Source organism: Bos indicus, chromosome 16 (genome assembly GCF_029378745.1).
Source record: "Bos indicus isolate NIAB-ARS_2022 breed Sahiwal x Tharparkar chromosome 16, NIAB-ARS_B.indTharparkar_mat_pri_1.0, whole genome shotgun sequence".
NCBI classification, from domain to species: domain Eukaryota; kingdom Metazoa; phylum Chordata; class Mammalia; order Artiodactyla; family Bovidae; genus Bos; species Bos indicus.
In genome coordinates, this window is record NC_091775.1 from 29,402,442 (window position 1) to 29,413,969 (window position 11,528).

At 50.6% G+C, this 11,528-nt stretch overlaps 1 long non-coding RNA gene across 5 annotated transcripts; it reads left to right on the forward strand.

Annotated features, from left to right (window-relative positions):
- On the forward strand, positions 1-4,084 carry LOC109570818 (uncharacterized). 5 transcript variants are annotated; one of them, XR_011560761.1, is made up of 4 exons: positions 1-155; positions 634-999; positions 1,114-1,600; positions 3,067-4,058. It is a non-coding gene; the product is annotated as an uncharacterized lncRNA (long non-coding RNA). The 5 variants fall into 5 exon arrangements; XR_011560762.1 differs by having other exon boundaries at positions 638-999; XR_011560760.1 differs by having other exon boundaries at positions 766-999; positions 3,067-3,593.
- Positions 4,085-11,528: the final 7,444 nt, after the last annotated feature.

Sequence of the window (11,528 nt, forward strand, 5' to 3'; positions counted from 1 at the left end):
TGCTGGGGCAATTCTGACCCTTTCGCTTCCCTTCGCGGAGGCGGTTGGTGGATGAAGGTCTGGACAGACGGGCTCGTGGGGCTCTCAGAGGCGCTAGGGGCTGAGGTCCAGGGAAGAGTCAGAGGCCTGCGATTGACCGCCCAGCTTGGAGAAGTGTAAGGAGCTTTCTGGGGCCCTTGCTCTGGGGAAGGGACATTGTTCTTTCTCTGACATGTTCTTTCAAACCAGAAAAAAGGAAGTTGAGCCCTAGCTAGGGACTCCAGTTAGACCTGCACGCATGTCCCAAGGGGTCAGGGAACTGCGAGCTGCCAGGTAGAGACCACCTCCCGCCTGACATGGTCAAGCTGGTGTAATGCGAAGGAAAAAAGAGGAACGGGTTTTTCTTTCCTGAGAACGAAGAAGATAAAAAGAACAGTGAGCAGGCCTGATCACTCCTAGGTTTTACTTTCACTGTTTCTAATCTGTTGTCTACAACCGAGTTTGCTTTTCTGCCTCCTAGCTCTGGGTAAGCTCCATTCTGCATCTATTATCCTTTGACTCTATGCTAATTACATCCTGAATCTGTTCTCACCTTTACAGCACTCTCTTCCTCGCTGTTTTTTTTTTCCCCCTCTCTTTTTGCATTATACAAAGAAAGCCCAGTACAATTCACAAAAGACAATGGACCCAACTACTGGGCTACCTGATGCCATCCTCTGACTGTTTTTGAAACAATACAAGAATTATACAATATCCTTATACCTTTGTTCCTCATCACCAACCCAGAACTTGGAACCCTCATCTATATAATCCTCTAGACTCCCCCTGGAAGAGGGGCACAATTCTTGAGGCATGAGCCTGCTGCGTCTTCCCTCCGCCGGCAGAAGATTAAAACCACCTTTCTATTTCCTCCAAACTCTGTCTCCGTGTTTTTTATCTGGCTTCGGTGGGGAGAGAATGCCGGCGGCATCAAAGCCGGATGTCCCATCGAGGGGCCCCAGCTGAAAAGTGGTAAGAGAGGTAAGAGAGAGAGAGAGAGAGAGAGAGTGTGTGTGTGTGTGTGTGTGTGTGTGTGTGTGTGATGGAGGAGGTGTGTCTCCAAAATTACACACCTGATCCCCATGCTCTTTCCAGAAACACACAGGAGCTGAAGACCAGGCACTGCAGAGCCACTTCCTCCCCTTCATCCCGGCGGGCAAGGTCTTCAGAGACCCCTGGCACCCATCCCCCGCCAGAAACAGGAGGGGTTTGCGTGAGATGATCCCTGAAGGGCTCCCACCTCTGACCCCCAAGACCATTGAGTTGAACCCCCTGGACTGTGTGCAGAAAATGCAAGGAGAAGGAGGGAGCAAGCCAGATTCCAGGAGGGCTTATTTAGGAGTGAGCCCTGTGTCTGCCAACTACTCCTATTTAGAGTCAGGGTACCGGATCCGCATTTTCATCCGCTCACACTAAAACCTGAAACATACCACACTGACCCTTATGAGATTCCAATAAACCACACCTTCCCACCCTCTGCTTCCCCTGGTCCCCCAGGTCTGTCCTGCTCTCTCTTGATTTCATTCAGGTCTCTGCCCAGACGTCCCTCAGAGAGGTCTTTCCTGACCTCTTGATCTAACAGGTAAGTCATTTTGTAGTGTAGGTATGTTCCATGCAATGTGTAGGAAATACTTGTACTTAAAAAAAAAAAAATTGCTGTGAACCTAAGACTGAAATTGAATTGGGCATCCTGTATTTTTATTGCTCAATCCGGCAGCCCTAAGGCACGGGGACCCTGTATCCCCAACCCCCTGACAGTGGGGCCATTCGATAGCTGGAGTTGCCAGGAGCAGCTGCCACTCCTGCCCTGAAAAGAAGGCGTGTCCTCTTCCGGGGCATCCTGCTTGGGAATTTCCGTGCTAGGAACAAAACCTAAGGGCTGTCTTCACTTGAATTCTCTTCCTTTGGGCTTCCAGGTGGTGCAGTGGTAAAGAATCTGCCTCCCAATGCAGGAGACGCACGTTCAATCCCTGGGTAGGAAAGATCCCCTGGAGGAGGAAATGGCAACCCACTTCAGTACTCTTGCCTGGAGAATCCCTTGGACAGAGAAGCCTGGCGGGCTTCAGTCCATGGGGTCACAAAGAGTCGGACACGACTGAGCGACTGAGCGCACATTGTCTTCCTTTGCCCCGCTTGCTGCCTCAGATGCTCAGGTGTTCTGCCCGAGACCCCAGGTGATTCCACACTGCAGTTGACAAGTGTGGGTACACTGTCCTCAGGCAAATGTTCTGTGCAACAGTCAGGAAGAGGGAAATCCCCCCCACCCCTGCCACACTCATGGGTTCTTTTGGTTGCTCTAATAATTCAATTGACACAAGACAAATTTTAAAAAATTAATTCATATGCATGGAAGGCTCAGTGGTAAAGAATCTGCCTGCCAATCGGGAGAGCAGGAGACCCTGGTTCAGTCCCTGGGTTAGGAAGATCCCTTGGAGGAAATGGCAACCCACTCCAGTATTCTTGCCAAAGGGCCTAGTGAGCAGAGTCTGACAAGGCTGAGCACCTGAGCATGCACGCTGATAGAAATGGGACTCCCGAAATAACCAAAACAGGATGTTTACATATCATTTTTAAACAATTACTTACTTGGTATTAACAAAAGAGCTTGTACTTGGGGTTGCAGACTAATGAAGTAACACAGTTTGTTTATGCATCTTTCTTAGCCTTGGATTCCCTAACTCTGGTGATAAGAATGCTTTTTATCCTTCCTGTACAGGGAAGATACCTTCACATGGGAGATTTATTTCCCACTTTTAGGGGAGATAGGGGAGTCAGAGTGGGTTTTTTAATTATTTATCTATGTACTTACTTGACTGTGTCAGGTCTTAGTTCTGGCACGTGGGACCTGCGCTGAGTCCCGCGGGATCTTCTGATGCTGTGCCCAGATTCTCTAGTTGTGGCCATGGGCTCAGTAGTTGCTCCAAGGGATGTGGGTTCCCTGAACAGGGATCGAACCCGACTCCCCTGAATTGAGGAGACTTCACTGGTAGCCCAGTGGTAAAGAATCTGTCTTGCAATTCATGTGACTCAGATTCGATCCCTGGTCAGGGAACCCACATGCCTTGGAGCAAGTGCTGAGCCAGTGGCCACAACTAGAGAGGAGAGGAACTTTGGACCCAGATGTGTGCAGAAGGAAGACTACAAGAACCCACAGGGAGCAGCCAGCCATCTAGAAGCCAAGGAGATAGATTCTCCTCCCCAGCCTGCTGACAACTGGATCTTGGACTTCGAAGCCTCCCAAACTGGAAATGACACTTTCAGCTGGTGAAGCGCCCCCCAGTCTGCAGCCCTTCGTTACAGCAGCCTGACAACCAGTGCAGGGTGCTGGTCTCAGAGCCCAGCGGCTGGCTCTGCCCTCTCTGGCTGGTGCCTCCCACCTCGCAGTCCACCCAGTCTGGGGGCGGGGGCGGTCTCCACAAGGACAAGTTTGTGGTGAAGCCTCAGGTCACCCTGGGCTTCTCGGCTCCCTTAACTCTTGTCGGAGCAACAGGAAATTCAGACCAGCTAGAGCTGGAAAAGCCTTGTGGGCACATAAATAAAGCAGCATGGAGGTGCACTTTCCGGGGTCCAGAGCTGGTCTGTGCTCGCGTGACAAACCTCAGTGAGGCAACACACTCACTCCACACAGTGGCCGAGACTGTGTTTTATTTCTCTTCGTGTTCCAAGCACCTGGTACACAGTAGGTGCTCAATAAGTGTCAGCCCTTCCTACAGTAAAACACAAACATCCTACTTCAGGCAGCAGAGAAGGATAATTAACAAGCTGGGAAGCGTCCACTTGGAGGTGGGCAGTTTGATCTGGGGTTTTAAGCACCGGTTCTGGGTGTCAGGAACTCCCCACCCTGGAGCCGGTATCTGCTGCTGGGTGACCTCAGACAACTCCCACCTCCACTCTCTGGGATTCCGTGTTTTTATAAAACGGGGAGTCTTAGTACCTGATGAGGGGCCCATGGTCTGGAGCTCTGCGCTTGTGGGAGGGGCTGGGCATCAGTGGAGAGGTCCCAGGGCCCCGAGCCCAAGATTTGCCATCAATGCTGGCATATAATAGGAAAGAGCAGACAGACACTGCTGGGGGGGCGGAGAGACCCTGGAGGGAGCAGGTGACCAGCACACTGGGCCTAGGCTCAGGGGACCCTGGGGCTGGAGGTGAGTGAGAAGCTCCGGTCAGACAATGTCTCCGTGTCCGGCCACTTTCACTCCCAGCTTGGCCTGCTGGTCGCACAGAACACACGCTGTGCTTCGGCCCCTATTCGAGCCACCTTTGTCACAGGTGAGTCATGAGGAACAGGACTGCCTTAAGAATCCAACTCCAGTCTTCTTGGGAGTCTGGGGGTCCAGGCAGTTGGGGGACCACCCCTCTTCATGGATGACTGGGAGGGCCATGCAGCAAGCCGCCCCTTCTCTGGATGAGGCTGACCCGTGGTGGACCGCCCAGTGCTGCTGTGGCCTTCTGGGGGAGCTGTGGGTTGTGGGGCACAGGCCTGGCTTCAGCCCCCACCCCTCCACTCACCCTCCATCACGGACTGGACTTAGGTGACTCCCAGATGGACCCCTCAGAAGGAGCTGCAAGGAGGGTGGTCAGCTGGGGGCTAACCTGAGTGATGTGATCAGCGTCAGCTTTTGAGTCACACAGTCAAGGCCATCTTCCTCTCGGCCCCTTCAGCCAGTGACTAAGCCAGGTGAGGGCACCGTGGCCAGTTCAACCCCGCAGCCTCCTCTAATGAGCACTGAGAATATGAGCATCCACTGGGCTGCTGAGACCAGAGGCAGCTTGCCAACTCCTCCTTCCAGCCCCGCTCGCTCCCCTTTTCTCTTCTGGCATTCAGTTCAGTGGCTCAGTCATGTCCGACTCTTTGCGACCCCATGAATCACAGCACACCAGGCCTCCCTGTCCATCACCAACTCCCGGAGTTCACCCAGACTCACGTCCATCAAGTCAGTGATGCCATCCAGCCATCTCATCCTCTGTCGTCCCCTTCTCCTCCTGCCCCCAATCCCTCCCAGTATCAGAGTTCTTTCCAATGAGTCAGCTCTTCGCATGAGGTGGCCAAAGTACTGGAGTTTCAGCTTTAGCATCACTCCTTTCAAAGAAATCCCAGGACTGATCTCCTTCAGAATGGACTGGTTGGATCTCCTTGCAGTCCAAAGGACTCTCAAGAGTCTTCTCCAACACCACAGTTCAAAAGCATCAATTCTTCTTCGCTCAGCCTTCTTCACAGTCCAACTCTCACATCCATACATGACCACAGGAAAAACCATAGCCTTGACTAGACGAACCTTTGTTGGCAAAGTAATGTCTCTGCTTTTGAATATGCTATCTAGGTTGGTCATAACTTTCCTTCCAAGGAGTAAGCGTCTTTTAATTTCATGGCTGCAGTCACCATCTGCAGTCATTTTGGAGCCCCCAAAAATAAAGTCTGACACTGTTTCCACTGTTTCCCCATCTATTTCCCATGAAGTGATGGGCCTGGATGCCATGATCTTCGTTTTCTGAATGTTGAGCTTTAAGCCAACTTTTTCACTCTCCACTTTCACTTTTGTCAAGAGGCTTTTGAGTTCCTCTTCACTTTCTGCCATAAGGGTGGTGTCATCTGCATATCTGAGGTTATTGATATTTCTCCCGGCAATCTTGATTCCAGCTTGTGCTTCTTCCAGTCCAGCGTTTCTCATGATGTACTCTGCATATAAGTTAAATAAGCAGGGTGATAATATATAGCCTTGACATACTCCTTTTCCTATTTGGAACCAGTCTGTTGTTCCATGTCCAGTTCTAACTGTTGCTTCTTGACCTGCATACAAATTTCTCAAGAGGCAGGTCAGGTGGTCTGGTATTCCCATCTCTTTCAGAATTTTCCACTGCTGGCATTGCTCCCCCATAAATCTTTTGCACCCCCAACTCTGGCTCAGTGCTGGCCTCCTGGAGACCCTCTACTGATGCCCCTCATCCACACACTCTGTCTGCTTCCACCTCACGGGGTAGTATCTGAGCCTCAGGTTCACCACTGGTGAGGGGACGGAGGACCCGACCCTTGCTCCCCCTTGCGGCCCCCAGCACCCAGCAGGCAGGTGCCAGACATAGTGAGGGGCTTCCCACTCCGGAGGCCTCAGCATCTGCCCAACCAAAAGGCTGCCACTAAGAAACAAAATACAAACTCTAAAGAGACCCAGAGAGACTGGGCAGCCCATAAACAACAAGCAACAAAGTCTGTCTGTTCTCCTAGGCACCCACCCTCCCGTCTCCCCTGCTGTGGGGCAAAAGAGGCTGCATGGGGTTCAGGGCACCCCCTTCTGATGTTTAGAACGCCCTTCCTCAGTCACTGCCTGCAGTTTGGGGAGCACACCTCTAGCCCCCAGGTTTAGAGAGCTCAGCCCCTCAGAGGCTGGCAGATGTGTCCTGTGCCCCAAAGGAGCCAGGTCCTGAGCAGCATCCACAACCACCCCCTTGAAACCCCTGAGAGCTTGCATGCCACAACTAGAGAAGCCCGCATGCCCACGATTACAGAAGCTGGCAGGCCACAGTGCAGCCAAAATCACCTCCCACCTCGCCCCATAGAGGAGAGCAGACAGCCTTGGGCCCTCCCCAGGGCTGGTCTGGCTTCCTGCCCTGTTGCTAACATCCACTGCCCTGCATCCGAGAGGCTGCGAGTGCCTTGAGGGTCTTTCACATTTGTCCACATCCCTCCATCCCAGCTGGCAAGGGCCAGGGAGCGGTCATGTCCACCTTGTGGGGCACTTCCTTGAAAGGCTCTGGACCACAGAGAACAGCCCGCCCACTGTCCCCACCGTGGGATCCCAGGGCACTCCAGTCCCTCTTCCTTTCGGGTGTGTGGAATCCTCTCCTGTTTCCTAAGTCCCTTCTCCAGGAAAAAACCCCCCATGCTTTCCATTTTTCCTCACATGACTGGACTTTGAATCCTCTCATCATTTTGGCCATTCATCCTGAATGTGTTGTGATTTGCTGCTGATGGCTTTCCAAAAGTGGGGTACACAGGGCTCATCACAGCCCCCCAGGAGTGGTCAGATCTGCTGGGTCCCCAAGGAAGACTCTGTGCACGCATTTTTGTGGACACACCTTGAGGTCATATTAGCTACCTTGGTCTTAACGCAGAGCCTGCAGTCAGAATGTGTGGATTCACATCCCCTCTCAGTCAGTTTCACTTTGGATAAATTACTAATTTCTCTGTATCTCCGTTTTCTTAACTATGAACGAAGGACAGTAACAGAACTTCCCAGTCCCAAGGCGAAATTCAAGGGGACGAAATGACAGCTATCGACCGGCAGAGGGCGCTGCACACCCGCTCTCGACTGGCTGCACTGTTGAACGCGACCGCCAGGGGTAGCCCGAGCGCCGCCGCCCAGTTCCGTGGGACTAGGAGACCCTCTGGCCTTCACCTGCAGCAGCGAACTGGCCGCGCTGGGGGCGAAGGGAAGCTGGCTAAACCTACCCAAGAGACTGGCTGATTCGTCCCGGTGCCTCACCTCGCCTTCCTGCAAGATTTTCAATAGTTTGCTGCAACCCCCTCTCACCCTGATGCGGACCCGAACCCCAGATGCTGTGGCCAGTGAGCCCGTGTGAAGGGGAGCGCTGGGCTGATGGGAACTGTGGGAATGGTGTATCCTGGAGTGATGCGAAGTCTTTGAAAGAATGGAATGCCATTGCAGAGCTGCAGCACACAGACACACACAGATACAGACACACACACGCGCGCGCGCACACACACTGGTGAACCTGGCCTCATCCAGGAATAGGATAAGGCTGCGTCTAGCCCAGCTTTTCCTCTATTTCTTTGCATTGATCTCCTTCTTCAGCGATCAATGCAAAGAAATAGAGGAAAACAACAGAATGGGAAAGACTAGCGATCTCGTCAAGAAAATCAGAGATACCAAAGGAACATTTCATGCAAAGATGGGCTCGATAAAGGACAGAAATGGTATGGACCTAACAGAAGCAGAAGATATTAAGAAGAGATGGCAAGAATACACAGAAGAACTGTACAAAAAAGATCTTCACGACCCAGATAATCACGATGGTGTGATCACTGACCTAGAGCCAGACATCCTGGAATGTGAAGTCAAGTGGGCCTTAGAAAGCATCACTACGAACAAAGCTAGTGGAGGTGATGGAATTCCAGTTGAGCTATTCCAAATCCTGAAAGATGATGCTGTGAAAGTGCTGCACTCAATATGTCAGCAAATTTGGAAAACTCAGCAGTGGCCACAGGACTGGAAAAGGTCAGTTTTCATTCCAATCCCAAAGAAAGGCAATGCCAAAAAATGCTCAAACTACCGCACAATTGCACTCATCTCACATGCTAGTAAAGTAATACTCAAAATTCTCCAAGCCAGGCTTCAACAATATGTGAACCGTGAAATTCCAGATGTTCAAGCTGGTTTTAGAAAAGGCAGAGGAACCAGAGATCAAATTGCCAACATCCGTTGGATCATGGAAAAAGCAAGAGAGTTCCAGAAAAGCATCTATTTCTGTTTTATTGACTATGCCAAAGCCTTTGACTGTGTGGATAACAATAAACTGTGGAAAATTCTGAAAAAGATGGGAATACCAGACCACCTGACCTGCCTCTTGAGAAATTTGTATGCAGGTCAGGAAGCAACAGTTAGAACTGGACATGGAACAACAGACTGGTTCCAAATAGGAAAAGGAGTTTGTCAAGGCTGTATATTGTCACCCTGTTTATTTAACTTATATGCAGAGTACATCATGAGAAACGCTGGACTGGAAGAAACACAAGCTGGAATCAAGATTGCCGGGAGAAATATCAATAACCTCAGATATGCAGATGACACCACCCTTATGGCAGAAAGTGAAGAGGAACTCAAAAGCCTCTTGATGAAAGTGAAAGTGGAGAGTGAAAAAGTTGGCTTAAAGCTCAACATTCAGAAAACGAAGATCACGGCATCCGGTCCCATCACTTCATGGGAAATAGATGGGGAAACAGTGGAAACAGTGTCAGACTTTATTTTTCTGGGCTCCAAAATCACTGCAGATGGTGACTGCAGCCATGAAATTAAAAGACACTTACTCCTTGGAAGGAAAGTTATGACCAACCTAGATAGCATATTCAAAAGCAGAGACATTACTTTGCCAACAAAGGTTTGTCTAGTCAAGGCTATGGTTTTTCCTGTGGTCATGTATGGATGTGAGAGTTGGACTGTGAAGAAGGCTGAGCAAAGAAGAATTGATGCTTTTGAACTGTGGTGTTGGAGAAGACTCTTGAGAGTCCCTTGGACTGCAAGGAGATCCAACCAGTCCATTCTGAAGGAGATCAGTCCTGGGATTTCTTTGAAAGGAGTGATGCTAAAGCTGAAACTCCAGTACTTTGGCCACCTCATGCGAAGAGTTGACTCATTGGAAAAGACTCTGATGCTGGGAGGGATTGGGGGCAGGAGGAGAAGAGGACGACAGAGGATGAGATGGCTGGATGGCGTCACTGACTCGATGGACGTGAGTCTGGGTGAACTCCGGGAGTTGGTGATGGACAGGGAGGCCTGGCGTGCTGCAATTCATGGGGTCGCAAAGAGTCGGACACGACTGAGCCACTGATCTGATCTGATGTGAGCCCAGCTTTTCAACCTACGTCTGAGGTCTGAGTGGCTCCGGGTGGTCACCCCCTGTCCCGACCCCCGCCTTGTGCCCCTCCGAACTGCATGGGGTGCACTCACAGTGTTCAGGTGTTGTCTCACTTTTCCCAACAGCGCCTGTCCCTCCCACACACTCAGAGGCCTACAAACTCCCAGAACAGGGTCTCCCTGGTGGAGAACCCCCAGGGGTCACCAGGACAGGCTGTCCCAGGTAGGTAAATTAGAAGGATTTGGGGAATAGGATACAGAAACAAATATTTGAATTTGACTTTTCCCCTTGGCAATGAAATGGGGACAAAAGCCCCTTTCTGGTCACAGTGGGGAAGCGTATCACAGCTCCCTTTCCTCTTAGTGGGGGAGGAAGCATTTTGATCAGGCCTAAAGTAGAGAGAAAGTCCTGTTTCCCAAATGTCTGCTAGGCCTTTGGCAGCCAAGGGAAGATCAGGAGTACATAGCTATGATGGTTAATTTTACATGTGAAGTAGACTGGGCTGTGGGGTGCCCAGACGTGGTCAGATATTCTGGGTGAGTCTGTGTGATGTTTTTGAACGAGATTAGCATTTGAATCAGAAGACTGAGTAAAGCAGATCGCTCTCCCAATCTGGGTGGTCCTAATTTTGTTTTTTTAATCTTTTGGGCACACCAAGCAGTATGTGGGATCGTGGTTCCCTGATCAGGGATTGAACCCGCATCGCCTGTATTGGAAGCCCAGAGACAACCAGTGGATCACCAGGGAAGTCCCTGGGACGTCAGCATTTTCCTGTCTTCAGACTTGACCTGAAGCATCAGCTCTTCTGGGTCTGGAGCCTGCCTGCCTTCAGACCTGAACGGTTGCGTCCAGCCTTGTCCACTGGAGCTATGTTCTAAAATACCCATTGGATGCCTGAAACTGCAGCTAGTCCAGAAGGGCCCCTGTGCATGACTCTGTTTTTTCCTATACATGCACATACCTATAGTAAAGCTTAGTTAATAAGTTAGGCACAGTAAGAGATTAACAACTATAATAATAAAACAGAACGATCATAGGAACTTCTCTGGCGGTCCAGTGGTTAGGACTCTGTGCTTTCACCTCTGTGGGTATGGGTTCAACCTCTGGCCAGCGAACTAAGATCCCTGCAAGCCACACAGCATTGCCCCCCACAATTTACAATTATAAAAATATATTCTGGACTTCCCTGGCAGGACAGTGGATAAGAATCCACCTGCCAATGCAGGGGACAGGAGTTCAATCCCTGGTCTGGGAAGATCCCACATGCTGAGGAGCAGCTAAGCCTGTGCGTCACAATTACTGAAGACTGCACACTCTAGAGCCAGCAAGTTGCAACTACTGAGCCCGTGAGAAGCCACCACATGAGAAGCCCATGCACCGCGACTGAAGAGCAGCCGCTGTTCTCCACAGCTAGACAGTCTGTGTGCGGCAGCGGAGATCCAGTGCAGCCAAAACCAAATAAATACAATAAAGCAGTATGTAGTAGTAGTGTTAGTTGCTCAGTTGTGTCCGACTTTTTCTGATCCCATGGACTGTAGTCCACCCGGCTCCTCTGTCCATGGGATTCTCTAGGCAACAATACTGGAGTGGATTGCCATTCCCTTCTCCAGAGGATTTTCCTAACCCAGGATCAAACCCAGGTCTCCTGTGTTGCAGGCAGATTCTTTACCGTTTAAGCTACAGGGAAGACCTCAAGCAGTATGTACATGTCAAAAAATATGCATTATAATAAAAGTTAAGTAAATCTCTATCTCAAAATATTGTGGCGTACTCACCCTTCTTTTTATGATGTGAGATGATAAAAAGCTTACGTGATGAGCTAGAGTGAGGTGAATGGCGTGGCATTAGGCTACCACTGACCTTCTGATACATCAGAAGAGAACCATCTGCTTTGGGTGATCTTGGATCACTGAGCCACGATG